Source organism: Aythya ferina, assembly GCF_964211825.1.
Source record: "Aythya ferina genome assembly, chromosome: 5".
Classification (NCBI taxonomy): domain Eukaryota; kingdom Metazoa; phylum Chordata; class Aves; order Anseriformes; family Anatidae; genus Aythya; species Aythya ferina.
The window spans coordinates 45,207,178-45,220,470 of record NC_140301.1 but is presented as its reverse complement, the minus strand read 5'-3'; the positions used below and the strand labels follow the sequence as shown (position 1 = coordinate 45,220,470).

At 47.6% G+C, this 13,293-nt stretch overlaps 1 long non-coding RNA gene across 2 annotated transcripts in view; it reads right to left on the bottom strand.

Annotated features, from left to right (window-relative positions):
• Positions 1–13,293, bottom strand: part of LOC311438279 — a 43,101-nt gene that overhangs the window by 19,337 nt on the left and 10,471 nt on the right. The gene's annotated exons all lie outside the window — the stretch shown is intronic.

The window sequence follows — 13,293 nt, the reverse complement described above, 5'->3', positions numbered from 1 at the left end:
AGATGCATGATACCTGCTCTGTGATGTTAATGTGGTTTGCTACAAGAAGTGACTGGGCTCAGCAAGAGGGACGTTTTTTTTTGGCAGGGTAAAAGCTTCACTAGACATATACAGATAGACGTACAGCATTAGTGGGAAGAGGCGCACATCTTGTCAAAAGTTGCCTCTTGTGATAAACAGTTTCTCTAAAATCTAGGCATAGGGTATGGCTTTACTAAGTCTAATACTCTTAAGTGCAGACAGCTCCCAGAAAGCAAGTGCAGTTTCGCTCTGCCCCACTCCAAAGCATTCACTCTAGTAATTCTGTGGCCAAGTTTCAACTATTTAGAGAAAGCTATAATGGCTTTCATCACATCAGAGGCCTAGCTTCAAGAAAATCTGATTGATATTCTGTGCCTGAAGCTATAAACAACACGTGAGTATTAGACCGCACTGAGGCTTTGCAATAATCATTTCCTTTCAAAAGTCATAAATCAGAATTTGGAATACAGAACTAAATCTTCAATTTGATTCAGTATTTAGGATTCCTGGAACACTGGACAAAGTGCTTAGCAGAGGATAAAAAGTTTCAGTGCATTGCAAGATTTCACAGTTCAAAGGACTGTTTGCAATCATTGTGGGGGGTGGTATTGCTATAGCTTTAAGTTATTGGTGCGATATCAGGCTATCAATTACTTAATTACTAGAACTAGGGGGAAGAGAAGGAGGAGGATGCTAAATTCAATAGTTTTGCCTAGAGACTGTACAGGCAAGGCTGCTATGCACTTCATATTGCTTTTTCAGGTATTGTGGCAATAAGGCACAGCCCCCTCCTACAGTAAGGGAGGTCAACTAAATATTTTCTCCTACGTTTTATTCCCCCTTTCTGTAGCATGGTCCAAAACCCAGATTCATTCCTTAAGTTTTGAAACGGAATCATCATGCATTATATTACTATTGGAATCTTTATACTGACTTGTATTTTTAATGAGAATTCATAAAACTTGTATCATTGGCATTGATCTAAGATTTGTAGAATAAACCCTACTGAATTCTAAAGTCTTTTCTCTAGTGCTTAGGCTGTGTATTTTCTGACATTCAATCAAATCCCAACCAGTCTGTACAGGTCTAAAATAAAAGAAGGCGGTATTTAGTGCTAGCTTAGCTGGCCCCTCACGCAGGGTTACAATACAGTTACTGTTAAATTCTTTCATTTTTAGGGGTTGAAAACTTTTTCTGTTATGTGGGGAGTTCACAGCATCACTGGAACTACTGTGCCCCTGTTCCTGCTCATATGAAAGCCAGTTTAAGTCTCCATGGATTAATACTTAGCTTGTTCCATACACTGATAGAGCAGCTGCTGTTCCAGGAGAACTGCACAGGCTGCTTTGTCAGCCATTCAAATCCAAGCTTTGCTAGTAATGGAGACAGTATATCTTCAAGCAGATATTAACACAAGTCTGGCTCAGCTTATTTGCAGCCTGGGAATTTCAGCAGATGAAAATTCTTAGATAAACCACAAAAAAGGCTGGGACATTTCTCACAACTGGAGCTCCAGCACAGGCCAGGAGGGGAAGCTGCATTGTTCCAGTGGGGCCATTCCTACAAGCAGTTACCTGCATGCTTGTAGTTCTTAAGACTGTCATCTTCAACTTTGCAGTGTGACAAAGCATGATGTGACTTACTCCCCATCCCCTTGTTTAAGGTGTTTTTACAGCTGCAAGGATTTTCCTGTATTTACACTAACTACATCCTTAACAACACTTCAGGTTAGAAGTTGTGCTGGCTACAAAGCTTACCTTTGCCAAAGCTCCTATCAAACACTTGCTTTATCCAGAAAGTCACTGTGTAACCAGGGGAGGCAACAGCCAGAAAGCGTAAGATTAATTATCCATCCTGTCTCTCTCTCAAGGGAAAAACTTACTCAACATCGCTGCTACCTGCAGGCAGCATCCTAAGTGGATTTGGAGCCTTTGTATTGCAACATTTTCAGAGCATGAGATGCAATATTCTTTACTTGTTCTCAGGCTCTCTCTTACCCCCCAGCAAGAGCTGCACCATCTAAACAAAACACAGAAGTTCCGTTCCTAACGGCAATGAGACATCACTGGTCATCTATGGAGGTGCTCCTCCAAAAACCACAATAACTAATGGCAGATGCGCTGCTGTGGTAGAGTTATAGAAGCCTGGGGAACCATGAAGTCACCTAATCCAATCTCCTCCATCTTTTTCAAGACACTGCGCTTCCCCTCAACTGCTTTCAAACACATTATCCCCCACAAGATATCCAAGTGCTTGTCTGAAATGCTGCAAGCAAGGGAATTCACCACGCTTCTCGCTAACCTCCTAAATAGAAAACACCACACCAGGGCTCTTCTGGGCTCCTGTGTGCAGTGGAAGAGGTGAGAAGCAAGGTAGGTGCTGGCAGCAGCTCAGGCTAACAGAGCTGAGCCCAGCACTAGCAGAGCCTGGGCACCTCCCTGCCTGCAGCCCGGGGCCATGGGCACCCTGCAGGCAGCCACAGCTCATTGAGCACAGGGGCCAGCACGTTCACATCCCCATGCCCTACAAGAGACGGGGCCAGTTCAGCCCTGTTCTGCCCTCAGGGCAAGTTTAAGGTCACTGCTGGGCTGCCGAATGCCACAGCAGTTAGGGCAGTGATGCAAAAGATGACTTGAACACAGCTGGGGCTCTTTGTTGGCATTTTCCCAGCCCACATGCCCTCAGCTGCTGCCTTTCCCACACAATAACCATCTTCGTCCTCTCCAAACCCCTCTGTCAACCAAAAACCCCACATCCTTCATTCTGGTAAAGCCTGACTGCTCCACTAGTTCAGCTGTCAGCGTATGCTCAAGGGAAATACTGGCCTGGAGTTGAGCAGGCCCTGTCCTCCCTGCCTGCTAAGGTCCCCTTTAACAAGGCTGTTTTGTTACTTTCTCACCCACAGCCCTCACAAACCCCAAATTAAATCTGGAGCTTTCAAAGGCAGTCCCCTGCCAAAACAAACAAACAAAAAAACTGATCCTGAACCCAGTTTTGTCCTCTAGAGTGCCCACATCTGCAGAGCCCCATTCAAGACATGTCACCTGCTTGCAGTTACCAAGTTCCTGCACCCTGCAGTGTCCTCAGAGCACCGCAGCCACCACCTCACTGCCACGCGCTGCCTTCCTGGAGTGAGCTCTGGCCCTTTGAGCCATCACACACAACGGCCCCATCCCTTTGCCACAGCGATGCCTTCTCCATACCTCGACATTGTGCCCAAATATTTACTCATGCCCAAGCACCTTATAGCTTGGAAATCCCAGTGGACACCCCCTGCGATCCCTGGCAGTCTGGGATTCAGCCACCAACACAGCCTCCATGCGCCCACAGGTGTGCATTTCAGCCCCAAAACCGTAAGGGAAAGTGTCTGTTCTCAGCAGCGCTCATACCCTGTCTTTTCTGCCCTACAACGACCAGTCCTCATCAGCTCAACAGGACTGCACGTTTCAGAGAAAAAGGGAAGGGATCTGAGCATACCAAGCTTGTGCTTCTGCTAAACAGACAAGACTCAAACAGCTTCTTTTACTCCAGGAAGCGGCCACACATCAGCAGGGGGGTAGGGGCAGGAGCTGCCCCTTTGCAGGTACTGCTCAAGGAGCAGTGGCCTCAGGTGGTATCGACAGCCCGAGAGCCAGGTGCATCACAGCAGCACGCTCACCTCCCTGACCTAACCTGCCGCCTTCCCCATCCCCAGCTGACAGGCAGACCCAGATAAGAGGGTGTTGATAATGACTTGGTCGGACGTGTGACCTCTCCTGTGATCAGAACTGACAACTCTGATGCAACAGCCCCGCAGCACCCACTTCCCGGTGAGCGCTCCCCCCGTTTCTACCTTTGCCCCACTTCTGCAGATAAGAAGTTCGGGAAATAAGCGCCGAGCTGTAAAGTCACCTGCTTCCCAACTGACAAGCCCTGAGCCCAGGCATGGCCGAGCCGTGGGCCCTGCCTGCTGCCTGCGCTGGCACTGTGCTCCCCACCCCTCACTGCCCCGAGCTGATCCCCAAACGGAGCAGCAGGGGACCAGGAAGGACGCAGGCATCAGCCTGGTTGTTTTCTCTGGGTGTGCACTCAGTGGGGGCAAAGATTGCACGGGCTGAACCAGATAGCCCAGCCGGAAAGTACCAAGCACCCTGTTTTGCACAAACAGGCCACACAAAGCATCCCAGTATAAAGAACACTTTACAGCAGCGTGGCACCCAGGTGCCCCCAGCACGCCCCGTATGGTGACACAGTGTCACCACGTGCTGAACGCTTTCTTCTGCCCTGCACTGGAGTTACTAAACTGAAGGGTGCCTGACAAAGAGCACCCATAGGGAATGAGCTCACTCAGACTCCCAAGCCTCGCCTGTGTCGCTAGCACCTCCTCTATCTGTAGCTCGCACAGGCTGAGCACAGCACTGAGCACGGCACAGATGTGGACAGCAAGGGGGCAGTTATGGGGTAAGATGTTAGTCCCTCAAAAAAGGGGCAGGAAAGAAAGAGCTCAGACTCCAAATGCAGGAGTCCTGACAGAATTTAGAATCTGCTTTGATTAAAAGCAAACTGGGAGCTATGGAAAACACAGAGATCAGACATTCTCCTTTCCAACCCTCTAGTTTAAGCCCGTTTACTAAAATGCCACTTGCCCTGTGCCAAATTCTCAGTCTCTCAAGCTGGCTAGTGCTGTTTCACAGCAGACAGGACAGTGCTTCTTTAGGGACCTCAGACAGGTGATCCTGGGTGCTGCAGAAATGGAACAGCCTTTCTTCCTGGCTTGCCACTCCCTTGGGCACAGCTCTACTTATCTTAATCTTACCAAAGGCAAACACATGCAGCAGTCCAAAGACGAACACAGGAGCGACTGCTAGATTTTACAATAACCATTCTTAGGTTATTAGGGAAATAACTACTCAGCTGAAGTAATAGGGATCTCTATCCAGGGATTTGAGACCCATTTTCACCAGGAAATCCCTTCAGACACAACCTTCCTCTTCAGCATCCTCCCCCCACAAAGCATTTCATGTCATTCAAACGTATTAGGAAGGATTTCTAGACCTAACATCACACAAGGTGAACAAACCCCATTTAGCTCTACAAAGGAAGATGATCCCAAAGCAAAGACAGCACGGGACTTGTCTGCCCCTGCTAAATGTGAGCAGCCTGGTTCCCAGGGCCACTTTCCCTTGCAGCCCTGCACAGTACACACTGGGAGCTGGAACAAAGAGCTGCCAGTGCCCAGACTCTGTATCTTGGGCTCTTTCTCTTGATGTGCAAAGCCTGTGAGAAGGTGCAGAAGAGGCAGCTAGCTTCTCTGCTGCCTGAAATGGAAGGAAAGGAAACCCAGAGACACAGCTTGGTCTCTTTAGCCTCAGTATCTGTGTTTGACTGTGCTTGGAGAGCAGCCAGAGACACCCCTCTGACTGAGCACAGCTACCTCCCAGCAAACTACCGCAGCACGCCATCTGAGTGCAAAATAAGGCCCCTCTCTGCCCTGCAGCTGTTTGCTGTACCCAAGCAAAGAATGACAGAGGCTTATGAAGCACTGGCCTACATTCAGAAGCGGTATAACCCTAGGGAGGCGGGCACGCAAGCAGGAAGGGGGTAGTGATGCTGACCTGGCAGATGTCCCCTGCCTGCATCTCCCCAGGCACCGCAGGGTGCAGCGGGAGCTCTGCAGCACAGGCACTGGTGTACGCAGCCCCTGCTTCTGGGGGATCTGCAGCACACGTGGACAGCGAGACACTGCAGCATTACCAGCCCCTTTTGCAGCCTTACACTGGTTTGGATTTGGCTCTAGCAGGGGAGGCTTGGTGCTCTGCTCAAGACACAGGCTGCAGCTGGCAGCAGGCAGCCAGAACCAGGTCCCTGCTAGCAGACACAAGGGCTCCACCTTGTCCTGTTGCTCTACGAAACCTTTGCCCAGACACACACGCATCAGATGTGACAGTCAATAGCAGTAAACCCTACGATGACCAGGAAATCTTCCACTAGAAGTGCTGGATTGTTAAGCTGCTCATTACCTTTCCCTGGCTGATTTCCTAAGAACTTGATTCACTTGTGCTTACACTGCAGCTCACAGGACAGGAGGAGCATCGTGCTTCACATCCCTAAGCAGGACCATACCATGCTTTTTCTACCACAGAAAAACCTCACAGAATTGAGGAGAAAATTCACAAAAATAATCAGAAGCAGCACTCAGTTTTGTTTCTGTCCTAGTCAGACTCCTATTTAACTCCACAGGACACAGCACTGCCACGACCTGAAACTCAGCATTCAAACATTGACGTTTTGTGCTCTGTCCCTGCAGGAAGGTCTCTCCCCTCCAAACCTGGCTGAGAATGGGAAGCCGTCTCTTCCCATCAGAGAAACGTGCTCCACCTCCTGCAACTGCTCAGTGATCAGGGCGGGCAAGAAACACTGCCACAGCAAAGCACAGCCTGGAAAGGCAGCTCTGCTTCTGTAGCACTTGTGTTACTGCCTAAGCTGAAGGCACATTATTTCATTATTGCTTTCCCCCAGACATACCTCCCTTTTAAATAGTAAGTATTGATCTGTTTGAAATCAGACTCTGGTGCTATAATTAGACACCTCTAGAGCACACATCGCTGTGTTACACAGCACAGCTGTGAGCTCCTGGGTCCTGGATGAATCTTCATTAGCATTGGACTCCCATCAGGAACAACCTTAAAGCACATCTCCCCGTTGTTCTTGGTTACTGTGTTTTGGTTCAGGTGACAGCCTCAGAGCACGTGAACAGATATCCCCAGTCTGAAACTAAACCAGAGTTGAACTCCAGTCACTAGTGAGTGTTGGTCTACAGGTGCAGACTAGAGTTAGGCAGAAGCAAAGTTTCCAGCACTCACAGAGCGGATGCCAGTTCCTTAGCACCATTTGCTCAGTAGCTGCCCGTTTCCTACCCAGAGGAAATGTCCCTAGCTCAGACACAGCTGGTCCCAGCCCTGCGGACCTTCCAGTGCCAGGCACTGCTGCCAGAGCGGACAGAGCCTCATTTCTCTAAAAGATCAGCTCAGCACAAAGGCCAGGCTCCCAGCTGCCAGGCCTCACTGCTCAGCCCCACTTCTGCTTGGGCCTCCCAGCAGCAACAGGACAAGCTCCTGCCGGGATTTGTTCCTGCAGCAGCACCAGGAGGCATCAGTGTATCTGTGCTAACTCACTCTTTCGCATGAATAAACTGGGCAAATACTTCACATTACTCTCATTTTCAGCTCATTAGTGTGATGGCAGCTCTCTTCCTTCTAAAGGACTGTGCATAAGGTGTGCGAGCTGGAGCCACAGGCCTGTGTGCAGCCCCCCACCTGCCTGGTACAGCTTGTTACCAAGTTCTGGGGCATCCACCTCCCTCAGGACTCTGCAGGATTAAAACACTTGCTGGTTCTTTACAAATTCAACCCTGGGGTCATCCCTCCTACTGACCTCACTTGGCAAGAGCAGAGGTCTAACTGGGCAGCACAGGGCCCAGACCTCGCAGGCTGCACACCCAGCCTGCTTGGCTCTTTTGGAGTCTGCACCTGCCAAAGAACAGCACGAGGAAAAACAAAAAGAACTGGGTCAACATTTTAAACGTGTCACTTCTAAAGTTCACCATCAACCGTTAAGCATATTCATACAATCAAAAGAGCAGTATCAGTGGTCAAAGGGAGCCCTTTGGCTGTCTTTACCTTAAAAAAAAAAAAAAAAAAAAAAAAGTCCTACTTTTAAAAGAGATGATTACCTAATTCAACCTAAAATTGAGAGCCTTCTCCCAAACACAAGTTTTCTGCATTATCTGCAAGATGTGATCTAAATAACGGAAAACTTCACTGGATCTGGGTCACTGACAGAGGTTGTTTTGCTTGTTTGTTTTTGTTTTTAAATCACTGCTGACTTCCAGCACCACACTTAAGACTACCCAATAGCAGATAGTGGATAAGATGAAAAGCAGGAGGGATATTGACAAAAGCCAACTTCAGCTCAAAAAAGGGCTCCTCCTCAGCCTTATGGAAAATGACTCCTCTGAAGCCATGCTTTTATGTCTGTGACCCCCTAAGGTCCTCAGGTTAATTGCGAGAGATGTGTCAAGTCTCAGGAAAAAGCAACTTATCTTCCAGTTGCATTGCAAGGATGCACACGTGCACAGGGGAATCTCCAAAACCACAGCAGTTGAAAATCTGCCTAAGGAGAAGAAGAGAGACCAAGTTTGGCTCTTCCAAAGAAGCTGAAGTTGCATGCAACAACTTCTCTTGGTTGACTACAGAAGGAGCCTTAGAGAAAGAGCTGTATGGAAGATAACCTGTTTGAGCATCTCCCAGAAAACAAATCCTTAACTTGGAAATATTTTTTTGTGTTTGTGGCCACTCCATCAACCAGTACAGAGTCCAATGGCTGATCTTACATTTCGGCATGTTTTTCTTTCCCCCCACTTCATTTATTTGCATATAATAATAGCAGGAAATGGCGTCAGCACAAAGTTCAAACTAATTTTCCTATTAAAGGCCTTGCGCAACTGTTTATCTAGCAGGCCTTTAATGACATCTTTAGTCCAGTTACAGGGCAGAGATTACAAGCATTTTCAGGTGCCCTGGGCAGGACCATCCATACTCCACGGAAATTTTCACATTTCTTTGTCAATGGAGATAGCAGTGATAATGCTTGTTTCACCAAAACTAGAAGGTCCTATATCTTCAAAAAGAAAGAAATCAGATGAAAAGCAATTCATCTCTATATGACACGAAGAATTTCTCAAAGCTGCTTTATCAAAAGCAAGTTGCTTGCATCCTAAGTACTAGAAATGCACTGAGCTGTTTAATGAATCAGCCAATATTAGGTACTTACCAACTTTATCACACACCCCCATTCACATTCAAGATTCCATATGAAACAAACAGCTTGCTGCTCTGCTTGAGGTTTCCAGAATAAGCTTATTTGTGGACAAAAAGCTTCAAGGAAACACCATGCAATAAAAGACTATGGTTAGGGGAAACACTGGCTGTCCAAGAAGCATCCAAGCTCCAAGAACCTTAACTCCATTGGATACCTCAAAATAGATATGAGAATAGGCATTACTATGCTATAAAAGCTACATTTTAAAATCTTAACATTTTATTCTTCTTTCCTTAAATTCCATGTCATATGTTCAGCATAACAATATGGGAAAGAATGAAAGATTTTAGATCAGAATTATCTGACTGACATTAGTCAATGAGCTCCAGCTCCATGGATCCCTGGCAGAACACTGTGTGCCAAATTCAATCTTTCATTCATGCTGTCATATCAGCATTTCTAAAGATTTTCTTTCATCGTCCTGACTTGAATGGGCATTTTGTAGCAGTACTTTCTGCACAGTCAGACTTCCATTGAATTAGATACCCAATGTCTTAAATGGTCAAGTGTATCGTTGTCTGGAGGCACTATAGCCACTGCCCCGTCAAAATCATTATTAGCAATTAAAACTGAGGCAGATATTTTCAAGATTCTTCACCCTTCAACTTTTTCTTCCTCATGTAAAAGCAGATCTTGGGAGCCAAGTTCTGAACTTGAAAATGCAGTGTTGATTTTTCACGTGGTTTTATTTTTTTAATGATTTAACAACCTGTACTGCCTGCTTGCCTCTCCCACTGGTCTAGTCATTACCTCGTGATTTGATTGCTGTGCATGCCATAAGCCATGCATTTGTAACATGCAGTTCCTTGGAACACACAGCCATTTCCACCAGCTACAGCTCAAGTCAAACAGAGTTACCTTTTCAGTGCTTCCTGGCCCACCTTCTCCACTAAGGCTTTTGCCTCTCAGCTTCCTTTCAGTGCTACTGGAGCTGAACCCCCCTCCCAGGGTTTTCCTTAAAACTCCACCTTCTGGAGTCCTGGAACTTGGTTACAAACCAAAACAGTTCTCATTAAAAAATATAAAATAGCTCCTGGCTTAGAATTAAGCTTTTGGAAGACAGAAAGACAACTAGGACTACACCAGATGGTAAATTCAGGTTTTTTAAGCCAGTCATGTAATTCTGGGAGCCCAAGTCTAGTCTGGGGGCTGGGGAGAAGACGAGTTTTATGTATGTACTTGTGTGACTGACAGCACTGTACCCTGTGGTATCAGAGAGATGTAAAAAAAAAAAAAGCCTCCTGTTAATCTGCAAGCAATTTAGGAGTTCTGCTCTTTTGGGCAATCCACGGAGGAAAAACAAGGTACATCTCTGAAGGCTGAGTAGCAACGTGGTCCAAGTCAGACTCCGCTGTGTTTGGGGGAGCCTCCAGGCTGCCGTATCACTCCCCGTTCTCCTCTGAAGAGCATGATGCCCTCCTTCCTGCACAGGCCTGGCAGCTCCCTGTGAGCAGCCTAACCCTGCAGCAGCGAGGCTGCCTGCCATCTGCTCCCGGCAGCATTCCCACGCGCAGGCTGGCAAGGCAGGCTCCTACCTGGCATGGACTTGAACCAAAGCCCTCCCTCACACAGCTCAGCTCAGTTCTCTCCCTCACTTCCTCACGTGCAGGGATGCCGCGAGCATCCCCTCCCACCTGCCGCAGTTCGACACAAGAGCAGCTCTGCAGATCAGCTCAGCCTTCCTGCTCCCTCCTATTGCAAAGAGGGACTGCACAGAGGAGATCCAAGCAAGTCTCTGTAAGACACAGCACCAGCAGATGAGCAACTGGGCTGTGGCAGCGCCCTATATTTGGGCACCGACAGGTCCTGGACATACACCACAAGGCACGCTGGTCAACGAGCACTGCGCAGTGGGAACATGGCCCCGAGATCCCCACGTGGCTTGTAAACACCTGCAAGGCCTGCTTCTACTGCAGCACAGGGCTTGCTTCACCTTGCTTTCTCCCCAGCTCTCCCCTGCCAAGAAACAGTTTCTGGTGGTTCATTTCCTGTCTGTCTTCATTCCTGTGGGAAGAGGAGTTTGTGGCCATCCAGTTAGCTCTGCTGTGCACTGGGAAACATGTAAAATCATGCCATGGCTCCAGGATTTACTAGCTCAAGTCTGCATTTGCCAGCATTTATGTTTTCAGAGGGATGTTTTAGCATTCACCTGGCTTTGAGCTACAAAAATGTTCCTGATTCATGCTGTTGGCAAAAAGGGGTGCTAAAGATCTCTTCTAATTAATACCCGCGTCGCAGCGGAACAATGCACCATGAGGTCTGAGCAAAGAAAGCAGCACCCAAGACTGCATTACGCAGTGCTTGTGTGGCTTAGCACTTCCTGCCAGAACTGAAACACAAGCACAGGCTGACATCAATTGATCCTCAGCCAGAACCTGAGCATTAGAGAAGTAGCGTTATGCATAAACTCTCTGAAGCTTCACAGTGTGGTCTAGAAAAGTTTTATTTTTAGCTTTTTGATAAATTCAACCTCCAAACACAGACTGCAGATGCAGACCTGCAGGTCTACATCCTGCTAAAGTGTCTGTCAGTCTCCCAGAACCACCTGAGTCACTGCGCCTACATCTCCCATAAGACATCACGTATTTGGTTAAGCCTGCCCAGACCCAGACCTCAAGAACACATTTAGGGAAGGGTTTCAGCTGCAAGTTTTGGAACTAAACACTGGTCACAGAAGAGCTTTGGTCCTCAATCTCCCAGTCTGGTGCTGTCCATTACAACTGGAGACGAGAGCACTTCCAAAGCATGCGCCTGTTCCAAGAGCCCTCCAGATCTCAGCACTCAGAGATGAATTCCATCTTATTAGAGGACACTCAGGCTCACCAGCACAACCTGGCACAAAAGCACAGCAGGCGAGTGATGCTGGCTGTGTGCGTGCTGGCTCCCTGTTTCTCATCGCTACGTTTTACTCTGGCAGGTCTATCCATGCTATTTTTCTGTGGCTTGCAGCCATGCGTTCAAGAGGATGAGTGCAGCAAGAATTAAAGGCTCTATCACTGCGCAGAGGCATTCAGTGCACAGTTTGTCTGTGTGTGCCTCTCTGTCCTCACATTAACCACCACATTTCAGGCAAGTGACCCTGGAAGAACACTCTGCCTGACATCAGTCCCTCCCTCACATGGGTTCTCAGCTGGAACAAGCTGCTGAGAGTCTGGGGAGGGGGGCTGCCGGCTGCAGAGACCACCAACGCCTCTGGATTGAGTGCTGACAGGCAAGCCCCCTTCGATGTTCTTTGGCATACGGCCTGGGAGGCAAGATCGAGCGTGTCAGTGAGTGACAGGTCACAGCAACAGCCCACAGCCTGCAGGCGTCCTGCTGCGATCTTGGGAACACTGCCAAAGGGAAGCTTTCCTTTCTGGAGCATCATCAACCCACTCTTGCTTTCAGCTTGCCCTCCTCTTCCTTCCTTTCCTCCATTTCTATCGATGCTGCATTCTGCGCGCTCCCAGAGAGAAATAGGGCAAACATAACCTGATTAACCGAGAGGATTTGGGCAGGAGGGGGTGGGAGGAAGGGAGATTAATACCCACAGACATACAGAGCCCTTCCCTCCTGCATTAGCTCTTGCCTGTTCAATAATTAAAGTGCTCTGCAGTGACTTTGGAATTTGCTATAAAAGCTTCTCGTAAACTCTGTCTCAGCATGTAGACATCAAAAGAAAGAGAACATTCGGTCTGACAAGCTGAAATTTCTTCCCTGCTCCAGGGTCAGTCAGAAGCTTAAAATCACTTGGATGCGCGCCTATGGCTCCATTTTAAAACATAAGGGTCCCTCTTGCTTCTGTTCATCTATCGACAGCTTGAATCGAGCTTTTATTTGGCTAGGCTCACCTTGAAGTGTGGGCTGGAAGTTAAGACAGGCTTCCTCTGCTTCACATGTGGGAAAATCTCCAAGGCAGACAGCAGTTCATACATGTTCATATGAATAAAGAACAAGTCACACAGGCTCTGACTGCCTACCATTTTCATACTCAGCCTCTCCTGCTTGCTTACCATATAAACAGATGATTGAGGTCAGAAACGCAAAGCTTTCCTGTATGCAGAAGGGATGTCTTCTCCGACCTTCCACAGAGCTATTTTTGGCTACTCTTATATGCCTAAGAGCTCTTACAGAGGTCATGCACTGAATTAAGTGCCGTCAGTTCATGCAAGACACAAAATGTTCACAAGGGTTTTCAGTTGTTTTTGCCCCTCATTTAAAAAAAAAAAAAAAAAGATTTTAATTGTGTCTCTTTAACATAACACCCTATTGACTCCAAATGCCCAGGTGTTCTAGTTGCAAGGGAGCATATTTTTAAAGGGGCCATGAGACAGATTATTAGTCATTTGTGAAAACATACAGATCATACTGTATATTCAACATGCATTGGGGGCACAAACAATTGGGAAGATTAAAAATGACAGAACCCCGGGC